Source organism: Triticum aestivum, chromosome 4D, assembly GCF_018294505.1.
Source record: "Triticum aestivum cultivar Chinese Spring chromosome 4D, IWGSC CS RefSeq v2.1, whole genome shotgun sequence".
Classification (NCBI taxonomy): domain Eukaryota; kingdom Viridiplantae; phylum Streptophyta; class Magnoliopsida; order Poales; family Poaceae; genus Triticum; species Triticum aestivum.
Window position 1 is genome coordinate 449,634,915 of NC_057805.1, and position 11,793 is coordinate 449,646,707.

Sequence of the window (11,793 nt, forward strand, 5' to 3'; positions counted from 1 at the left end):
GAACCGGATGCTCCTTACCCGCCTCCTTGCGCTCCACCACAATAGCCACGCTGACGGCTCGTGCGTTTGCCGCCACATATAGTAGCAAGGGCTCCTTATCAACCGGAGCAGCAAGGACGGGGGGCTCTGCCAGTTGCTTTTTCAAATCCTCAAAAGCGGTATTAGCTGCATCATTCCAGACAAAGTTACCAGTTTTCTTCATCAACTGATATAAGGGCATAGCCTTCTCACCCAAACGGCTTATAAACCGGCTTAAAGCAGCGATGCGACCCGCCAAAAGCTGAACGTCATTTATACATGCCGGCTTAGCTAGGGAGGTGATGGCCTTGATCTTCTCCGGGTTAGCCTCAATGCCTCTGTCAGAAACCAAGAAGCCCAATAGTTTGCCTGCAGGAACACCAAAAACACACTTGGCCGGGTTAAGCATCATCTTGTAGACCCGGAGATTAACGAAGGTTTCCCTCAAGTCATCTATCAGGGTTTCCTCCTTGATGGATTTAACCACAATATCGTCTACGTAAGCGTGAACATTGCGCCCGATCTGCTTATGAAGACAATTCTGTACACAACGCTGGTAAGTCGCCTGTGCACACTTGAGTCCAAAGGGCATAGAAACATAGCAGAAGGCTCCAAAGGGAGTGATGAATGTCGTCTTCTCCTGGTCCTTAACTGCCATCTTAATCTGATGATACCCGGAATAAGCATCCAAGAAACTTAAGCGTGCACAACCTGTCGTAGCATCAATGATTTGATCAATACGGGGGAGAGCAAAAGGATCAGCCGGACACGCCTTGTTCAAATCCGTGTAGTCCACACACATCCGCCAGGTGCCGTTCTTCTTGAGCACAAGCACCGGGTTAGCCAACCATTCTGGGTGAAAAACTTCAACAATAAACCCGGCCGCCAAGAGCCGGGCCACTTCCTCACCAATGGCTTTCCGCCTCTCCTCATTAAACCGTCGAAGGAACTGTCTAACTGGCTTAAACTTCGGATCAATATTGAGAGTATGCTCAGCGAGTTCTCTAGGTACACCTGGCATGTCAGAAGGCTTTCACGCAAAGATGTCCCTATTCTCACGGATGAACTCGATGAGCGCGCTTTCCTATTTTAGATCCAGATTGGCACTGATGTTAAACTGCTGAGATGAATCCCCTGGAACAAAATCAACAAGCTTAGTTTCATCAGCCGACTTAAATTTCATCGCCGGCTCAGCCTCCATAGTCGGCTTCTTTAAAGAAGTCATGTCTGTTGGGTCAACATTGTCTTTGTAAAACTTCAACTCCTCTGTTGCACAAACAGACTCTGCATAAGCTGCATCACCTTCCTCACACTCGAGGGCCACTTTCCGGCTGCCGTGAACCGTGATGGTCCCATTGTGACCCGGCATCTTGAGCTGTAAGTACACGTAACACGGCCGTGCCATGAACTTGGCATAAGCCGGCCGTCCAAATATAGCATGGTATGGACTTCTTATCTTGACCACCTCAAACGTCAATTTCTCCACCCTATAGTTGTTCTCATCACCAAAAGCCACTTCTAATTCGATCTTGCCGACTGGATAAGCCGACTTACCAGGTACCACACCATGGAAGATAGTGTTTGACTGGCTGAGGTTCTTATCAACCAGCCCCATACGGCGAAAAGTCTCATAATAAAGGATGTTGATGCTGCTACCTCCATCCATGAGTACCTTTGTGAACTTATAACCTCCCACCTGAGGAGCTACCACTAAGGCCAAGTGGCCCGGGTTATCCACCCGGGGAGGGTGATCCTTCCTACTCCACACTATAGGCTGCTCAGACCACCGCAAGTAGCGTGGAACCGCCGGCTCAACAGCATTAACAGCCCTCTTGTGAAGCTTCTGATCTCGTTTGCACAAACTAGTGGTGAACACATGATACTGTCCACCGCTAAGCTGCTTTGGGTTGGTCTGATAACCCCCCTGCTGCTGTTGATGACCCTGACCAGACTGTTGATTAAAGCCCCCTTGACCGTTCTGAGGACCGGAATTTGAGCCGCCGCCCGGGCCATGAAAGCCGCCGGCGCCTGAGCCGCCGCCCGGGCCATTGTAACTCTTAATGGCCTTCATGATCGCGCAAGCCTTCCACAGATGAGTCGCTGGCTTCTCTCTAGAGCCATGCCTTGGACAAGGTTCATTTAACAGCTGCTCCAGCGTTGGACCTGACCCGCCACCTCGGGGAGGGGGCCTCCCCTTGCGTCGCTGGTTATTACCTTGGGAGTTGGCATTGGCTACAAACTCTAGGCTGCCATCGGCCTTACGCTTGCCTCCTCCTTGGTTCCCCGGGTTAAACTGAGGACTCTTGCCGTTGCCATTCTTCTTTCCCTTCCCTACCCTTTCATCGTCTGAAGGGGGATCCTTGGTACCATCGGAATCGGCGTACTTGACAAGAGCCGCCATTAGGGTACCCATATCGGTGCAGTCACGCTTGAGCTGCCCGAGCTTCATCTTAAGGGGCACAAAGCGACAGTTCTGTTCCAACAGTAAGACTACAGAGCCGGCATCCATCTTATCTGATGAATGTATGACCTCCTTGACCCGGCGAACCCAATGGGTCGTGGACTCACCCTCCTGCTGCTTACAGTTAGTCAAATCCACAATTGACATAGATTGCCTGCAGGTATCTTTGAAGTTTTGAATGAACCGGGCTTTCAGCTCAGCCCAAGACCCAATGGAGTTCGGCGGTAACCCTTTCAACCACGTGCGGGAAGTTCCATCTAACATCATGGTGAAATATTTGGCCATGGCCGCCTCACTGACCTCCAGCAATTCCATAGCCATCTCATAACTCTCAATCCAGGCTGCAGGCTGTAAGTCCGCTGTATAGTTAGGCACCTTCCTAGGGCCCTTGAAGTCCTTAGGTAGACGTTCATTACGGATGGCTGGTACCAAACAAGGGACACCCCCGGTCCTGGTAGAAATACCCACATCAACGGACGTCGTCAGATAAGCCAGGGGGGTCTGATAAGCCGTCAATTGAGGCACCTGCTCCGCCTCTTGCCGCGCTTGGTCTGTTGCGTAGAAGGCTCCATTATGAGCCGGGCCATGGCCAGGGGGCGGGTCATGGCGTCGGACATTACTTGAACCGGTTGCTGAGACCATGTGCCGGCTGTAAGTCGGGCTCTGGCCTGGACGAGGGGTCGAGTGGATCCTGTCGCGGCTGTAGGAGTACGCCTCTTGCTGCGCTAGTGCCGTCTGCAGGAGTTCCCTGACCCGGCGGGTTTCGATGGCCGCCGGAGAGTCGCCGTCAACGGGGAGAGCCGCCAGTCGCGCTGCCGCAGCCACCATGTTCTCCAGCGGGTTATCATAATGACCCGGGGGTATTGGCACATACTGAGGCGGGGCAGGGGGCACCTGGGGAGGCCCCATCACTTGTGGCTGAATAAGGGGAACAGACCCGGGCGCAATGACCCCTGGCGGGTTACTAGACCCTGCACCCGGCGTGTTGAAGAGATTGCGCGGATCGTAAACCGGTGGGAGTCGAGACTGGGCCTTCTGATGCCTCCTTCTCATGACCTCGTTGGCCGCGTTCTGATCCATCGTGAGTTGGAAGGACTGTGCCTGAATCAGCTGAGTCCGGGCGTCGAGAGCCGCCCGCTCCGCAGCCAGCCTGATCCCTTCCGCTGCAAGATCCTCTTTGGCTTTTATCAAATCCGATTTTAACTGTGCCACCTCCGCATCATGCTGAGCTTGATTCGCCGGGTCAACCGTGGCGGTTAACAGGGCCGTCATCTTGTCCGTGAGATCCATCAGCACCTGAGCCGGAGAAGGCACCGGGTTTCCCGATCCAGCAGCGGGGTTCTGAACAGGCTGCGCACCAGCCATAAAAACTCCAACCTGACTTGGCGGCTCAAAGAGGTCCGGAATACTGTCGCCGTCGGAACAACCCATGAGCCTGCCATCTTGAAGTTGGTACAACGAGTTTGATTCATCGGTGGCCGACTCGCCGTCGGAGCCGGCGGCCGTCTCATCACCGGATCCAGATCGATCGGAGAGTCCTCCATGGATGCACCCCACAAAAGCATGCCTTAAGGCAGGCCGGGTCCGGGCGGGTCGTGCACGCTGAGCCGTTTCGATGAGATCGGCGCAGAGATCCGGCTCGGGGCCCGGCTCACCAATCTTGCCAATGAAGACATGAATTCCGCCAAAGGGGACCCGGTACCCGTACTCAATTGAGCCGGCGTCGGGGCCCCAGTCCGCATCGTCGATGTAGAGCTTGCCGCGACGACTCTTGGTCATCCGGCCCACAGCGTATCCCTTGAGCCCTTCGAAGCTGCCCTTCAAGAACTCAGATCCACCGTGCGCTGGCCCCACGGTGGGCGCCAACTGTCGTGGAGTTGTCACGGCAGATGTCCTCGAGCTAGGACTTAGTCGTGGAGCCATCGCAACTAGGAAGCTTGAAGGGGTTATGCGGGACAAGGAACACGAGGGTTTATACTGGTTCGGCCCCTTACGGTGAAGGTAAAAGCCTACGTCCAGTTGAGGTGATTATTGATTAGGGTTACTATTGCCAGGGAGCTAAACAGCTATGCCCGGCTCTCGATGAGATTGTTGTCGCCCCTAAACCGCTGTCGGGTCGTCCCTTTATATAGGGAGGCTGACGCCCAGCAGCCCTCAGAGTCCCGGCCGGCTCATAAGAGTGTCCGGCTCGGACTCTAAACTATACTTGCCTTACACGACAAGTTCTACTATAATAATGATTGTAACTACGGGCCTTAAGCCATATCCGGGTCTCAGCCCATCTCTGGCCCATCGTCTTGAAACTTGGCTCCGGGCTTCTGGCAACAACCGTACGAGTAACCCGGCCCCTCCTGGCGGGTGACTCTAAGGTCCATATCCTCAACACCCCGGGTCTATTTTCCATCAAATTAATCTCCCTACAACAAGTTATTTCTGGCACCGTTTATTTTGCAATCTTTACTTTCAATCTTTATCATAAAAATACCAAAAATATTATCTTATCATATCTATCAGATCTCACGTTCGTAAGTGACCGTGAAGGGATTGACAACCCCTTTATTGTGTTGGTTGCGATGTTTTTATTTGTTTGTGTAGGTGCGAGGGACTTGAGCGTGGTCTCCTACTGGATTGATACCTTGGTTCTCAAAAACTGAGGGAAATACTTACGCTACTTTACTGCATCACCCTTTCCTCTTCAAGGGAAAACCAACGCAGCACTCAAGAGGTAGCAGGCCAGTACAAGGGGCATGTCAAGGCGTGCACTGTCATATTAGAAGCGGTGGCTTCGCAGGATCTTTGGATATGGAATTCTTTCTTCGGCATGGAAGGTTCTCACAATGATATCAACGTGCTGCAGGGTTCTCCAGTCTTCGCAAGGCTTGCAGAAGGCCAGTCCCCACCTGCCAACTTTGAGATCAATGGCCACCAGTACAACAAGGGATACTATCTAGCTGATGGTATATATCCTCAGTGGTCAACTTTTGTGAAGACAATCTCGAAACCCCAAGGTGAGAAGAGAAAGAGATTTGCCCAAATGCACGAGAGTGCTAGAAAGGATGTGGAACGTGCTTTTGGTGTGCTTCAATCCCGGTGGGGTATCGTTCGAAACCCTGCACTGTCATGGGATGAAACGAAGCTTTGGGAGGTGATGACTGCTTGTGTGATCATGCACAACATGATCGTCGAGGACGAGCGTGATGAGAGCATCTTCGACCAAGGATTTGATTATCAAGGTGAAAATGTTGAGCCCCTGCACCAAGAACCGGCCACATTTGAATAGTTTGTCCAATTCCATCGTGAGCTGCGTGATTGGCACACTCATTTGGATCTTCAAAATGACTTGGTTGAGCACGTGTGGGATCACATTGGCAACCAATAGATGTATTGGTTTATTTTATGTTCAGTCAAGACAATTTTGATTTGGTTGTAAAACTATTTTATTATAGACAATTTCAATTGGGTTGTAAAACTATTTTTATTTTCGGACAAATATTTGGATGTGCAAACTAGTTTTGATATGAAAATATGGGCATTTTTGGCCCTGGCGGACAGGATGGGGCAAACGGATGCGGCCGCGCACTGGGCGCACGGCCACCGCATCACAGGACATGCCCGGACATGACCCCATCGCCCTACCCAAAGGGACAAAATCCGGCCAAACCAGACGTCCGTTTGGGGTCACGCGGTGGAGTTGGCCTTACTCCTCTTTTACATTTAATATTTTTCCCTGGGACACCATTCATTATGACAGAGGCAGAGGTTGTAGTTAGTATAATTTTGACCCATATAATCCATTTAGCTGAGAAACCAAGATGTTCCATCATATAGTATATTTCATTGTAATCTACCTTGTCAAAAGCCTTTTCAAAATCAATCTTGTAGATCACAATGGGCATTTTGGACTTGTGACACATGTGAATATATTCAAAACTCCATGCTAAGCAGTCCTGAATGTTCCTGGTTTTGATAAAACCATATTGGTTGTTGTTTATCCTTTTTACCACTTCCTTTTGAGCTCTGTTGGCCAGGAGTTTGGTGGTAATTTTAATGGGCATGCTGACAAGAGATATTGGCCTAAAGTCATTGGGATTTTCTGGGTTCTCTTTCTTAGGAATGAGAGCAATGAAGGCAGTGTTCACAGGTTCCAAGGAGATCTTCTCATTGTAGAAATCATCAATGAATTTGTATATATACTCCTTAATAATGTGCCAGCATTTTTTCATGAATAAGCCATTAAATCCATCAGGTCCAGGAGCTTTATCATTTTGCATATGTTTGATCACATCATCAATTTCATCCGTTGTGAAACAACTGTCCATGTGGTCATCAATTGGATTCAGGCAAGGTGATCAATATTAAAGAGCTTGCAAGTGTTCTCAGTCATACCAATTCTTTCTTTGAAAGACTGCCATATGAGTGCTGCCTTTTGGTCATGATCGTATACTTCCATATTATCTAAGTTTTTTAGGAAGGAGATATAGTTGTGTCTAAATACCTGAGTGGCAATAGCATGGAAATTTTTTGTATTTTCATCTCCCAAATTGGCCCATCTTATATTTGCTCTGATCCTCCAATATTTCCTTTTTGCCTCCAAAAGTTTATTGGTATGTGTGATAAGAGCCTTTCTGAAATTTCTCTCAATTCTAGTCAGCTATCTCTGTTCTTCCATACCATCCAGCAGCTTGACATAGAAACAACAATTTTCAATGGTTTTATTTAGTTTGGAGAAATTTTTGCTCCATATTTTGAGGCCTTTCCTTACTACTTTGAATTTAGCCACCAGGTTTTTTACAGAGTCTGAAAAATGTATGCTGTTATTCCAACACCTATCCACAGTCTCAATGAAGCCCTCAAAGTCAGCCCAGAATTCTTCAAATCTGAAGATATTACTTTTGGGAACTTTAGTATCAATTTGTACCTTGATGGGTACATGATAAGAGGAAATTTTTGCCAGAGGAAAAGCCATAGTGTTGGGATGATCATTGATCCATTCTGAGCTGGTAAAAATCCAGTCCAATTTTTCCAAAAGAGGATTCTTTTACATATTGCTCCAGGTAAATGCTCTGCCCATGAGGGGAATTTCCATCAGATCAAGATTAATGATAATGGAGTTGAAAGTCATCATGCTATTGTGGTCTCCACCATTTCTGTTCCTATTTTCAGGACCTCTAATGAAATTAAAATCACCAAGTAACATCCAATATTTTGATGCTGCCATATTTAAAGATGTCAACCAAGTAGTGAATTCCATTTTTCCTTCATCAGAATTTGGCCCATATATATTTGTGAGGTACCATGTGGAGTTGTCCATTGCAGATGTGAACTCAATGGTAATGTGGAAATAGTTCATAGAGATCACTCTGCCTGAAAATGATTAGTGTTCCATAATGTGATAATGCCACCTGAAGCTCCAACTGTTGGAGAGAAAGCATATTGGTTGAATCTTTTTGGGAATTTTTCTTATGTAAGCCAGATCAAAATGCTCACGTTTGGTTTCCTGAAGAGCAATAATGCTGCAATTGCTTTCCTCAATTTTCATTCTAATATCATCCCATCTTTTCTGAGAATTAATGCCTCTAACATTCCAACATAATATATTCCAGTTTCTATTCATTAGAAAACAGTATTGGGAATGTTGTATTCATACCAGTTCTAGCTTGGTATGAGGAGGTTGTTCTTGTTGGCATAGAGTGGGGAGAATTGATGCTGTCAAGGTCATCAGAGGGCCAAAGTTTTTGATCAGATCTAGAGACTAGTATAGACACAGGTAAACTGAAATAAACCCTGCTGAAATAACTGATAAGCAAGTACCATGAGTGCCATAGTTGCTCATTATTACAGACCAAACCTAGCAAGGATGCATGCAGGCATCTGAAATACATGAATCTGAAAGCAAAGCATTGATATAAAGATACTAAACTGCAAAAGCCAGAAACACCATAAGGACATATCCTGAGCATGTGTTTAATCATCTAAACTGTCATAATTGAGGACCTTGGAGCTCACATCCTTGTGCGCCATCTTGCAAGGTCCAGTGCCAATCGCCTGTAGGGTGTTGATTGGAAGTTCAGGTGGAGGCGGGGCTTGTTTTTCAATGATAATTGCATCAAATTTTGGCCCCAGGTTAATAGCAACCTCATTTTTTTCTTGCTATTGGCTTGGTTACTGCTTTCTGGTTTGTCAGCAATGTGTGCTACAACAGCCTCTTTGTTTTTGAAGCCCATAGTGAGCTTAGCAATCCTGTTGCTCCTCCTGCACATGGCTTCATCCACAATAACATTTTTTCTCTTGTTTGTAGCTCTGCCAGGTTTGCTTGTAGCAGCAAAAGTGTCTGCATTAATTTCCACAATACTTGCAGAGCTGGATTGCTGGGTAACCTACTAGGAGGTGGATGAGGTTTGGAATTTTAGGATGCATTTCTTCCTAGTCCCATTAGAGCCCTCAATATCCATAATCTGACAGGTGGCATTAACAATGCTGGTGTCACCAATCATTGGGATGATGTTCTCATTGTTGGAAGCCAGGTTGCTAATCAGCTTTTGTAGTGCAGATATATGCTCAGTTCTGCCTTCAACGGTAATGTTATCCTGATTATCAGACTCCTAGCTTGCAGCAGAGATGTCATTATAGTTCATATTGGTATTCTGAGGGGGGGGGGGAATAGGGTTGTTTTGAGCCAGAGGAACAGGGATGAAATCTTCCTCCATAGCAGCAGATACATCCACATGATTACTCTGAGGAATATTGTGATTGACATAGTTAAGAGGAGCATCATAAACAGTAGCAGGAGCATCATTCACAACATTATGATTCTCATTCCCATCAGCAATGGCATCATTTACAGCAGAATGATCCTCATTGAAAGCAGCATGGACCTCATTCACAGCAGTATGGACCTCATTCATAGCAGCAGGAACCTCATTCCCAGCAGCAGGTGCAGCATCTGGTATGTTGTTGCCAATAGCAACCTGAAATTGTTCCTGTGTCTCTGCAACATTGAATTGGCCATCTGCAGCATGCACATCCTCATATGGAGCACCCAGGTTCTCATTGTGTGGATTGATAACCACTTGTTCCATAGGAATATTTCCAATCACTTCATCATGCCAGAAACCACCATGGATATGTGGCAGAGGGTGAGGGTTTCCACCATCAGGGGGCAGTGGATCTTCATCACCACCCTGTTGTCCAATGATCTCTCTAGATAAGATGTAAGTAGGACATGTCCGGGAGTCTCCATAACCGATGTCATCAAGATTGCCCAGCACAACAATGCTCAAGGGCAAAGTATCAGGGTTAATTACTCTAACCTTCACAATGACTCTGGTTTTGTCCCTAGGATCTTTGTTCCGTATGAGAAATCTACCATAGGGGGTCACAGTGCGACTAATTACGTTCACATCCCAGCATTCCAGGGGGTAATTCATAAGCATAAGCCAGACATCATGAGTAAATGTAATACTGCGATAGTTCAAGCCACGGTCCTGCCTAGAAATCCTCAAAACAGAGTCTCCGATCTGATAAGGGCTATTTGCAATGGCGGTGTCCCGAGAGCAGGCAGTAGTGAATTGAATAAGAGCAGATCCCATACCACAGCGCGAGGAGTAGTTGATTCGCCAGCCTCTGTTTTCCAAGAAGTTGATGATCATGGCGTTGGCGCCATGGAATTCCTCAGGGGCAATGCCAGGAACCAGCGTGGCGATTGCCCACTCGTCGCAAACCATGGGAAGCTCTCCACCCATGATAACATAGCCTCTCTGCTCGCGTAGGGGGCTAGGAGCGACAATGGTGGTGCCAGGAGGGAGGTGGGGTAGGGGTTGCATGGGTAACACGCCATGGGAGGCAAGCTCGAGGTGGGCGGTGAGATGTGAAAAGCAGAGGAGGGAGCAGAAGGTGAGGAGGCCAGGTTATGAGTAGTAGCGTTCAGTTTAAGAGGAGAGGCAGGCTGCTTGGCCCGATATACTCGGGCATTGTTTTGTTTAAAGAAACAATATCTGGCGATATGGTTATATCTGTAACAAACTCTGCACCTGATTTTATTTTGGCAATTAATGCGATAATGATCAGGTCCGAGGCATCGGTAACAGAACCGCGTGCTGGTGGCATGTACCGTATCAGACTCTGTGACTTCTGTTGGGCTGGGCTGAGGGACTGAATTCTCAAGATGGGTCGGCCCAATACAATGCTCGCGAGGCCGAACGGGGTTTGAAATTTGGTTGCGATCAGCGGGCTGTGATCCGCGATGCATGGAAAGTGGTTGAGAGCATGCACGTTCATCGCGTCGGGTGCCAGGTTCCAGATTTAGAACAGGAGTAGCGATTGGGATCCGGTTTGTGCACTGTCCAGATCAATTTTCCCTTTTTTTGCTGAGAGCTACTCGAATGTGTGAATGGGCCTCACATACTCAAACATCTTCCACGAAAAAAACAGAGACTTTGAATTTTTCTAGTATTTTTTCCTGAATTTAACTGTTCACCGGATGCAGATGAGGCCGGGCTTAGAATTGGATATTCGATCCGCAACCTCTACTATCTTAACATGTACACACGCCACCTCATCAAAGGCCCGCCATAACATGCATGTGAAAAAGTTTTTCATTATTAGTTGAACTCATGTACACACAGTACCTCACCACACCTGTCATGTCATTAAAGACATGCATGAGAAAGAGTTTTCCATTATGGTATGCCACTTGTATTAAAAAGAAATCGACTACACAATAACCAAATACAATAGATATATGTACTTTTAGGTTTAGTTCATATATTTTTATTTCAATTATTCATGCTTCATACAATCAAATCACTTGGAATATATTGCAAACGATTCCGCAGTAACGCGCGGAATATTCTTTAGTTAATGGAATCTCTCTGTGTCACTATTATTTCAATTAAAAAATCTCCTAAGGAAAAAGAAGCACCGAGATTTACTTATGTTGCGACCTCAACCGGATGCTAATGTATCTTCATGGGGTGAAAAACAGGGAGCTTAAAATGATCAGTGAACACCTTATCATTAACCGTTTAAACAAAGAAACCCCTGTCTATAACACTAGGATCCTTGATTTCATACTTAGGAGCGTTATGATTAGAAGAGCCAGGATAGCCTCTTCTAGAAAAACTACTTCTTGAGTGATGATAAAAAAGTTTTAAACTATCCAGAAATCCTTCTGCATAGCTAAAAGGCATTGGTGGTTTTCACCTTAGTAGTGCGTAGTTGCGTGATACAGAAAAAAATACCGGTTGTCCGGATTTTCATTTTGGGCATGTCTTTGAGGATGAGGCAGGTATCCTGATGCAGCCCCCGGATGTTTT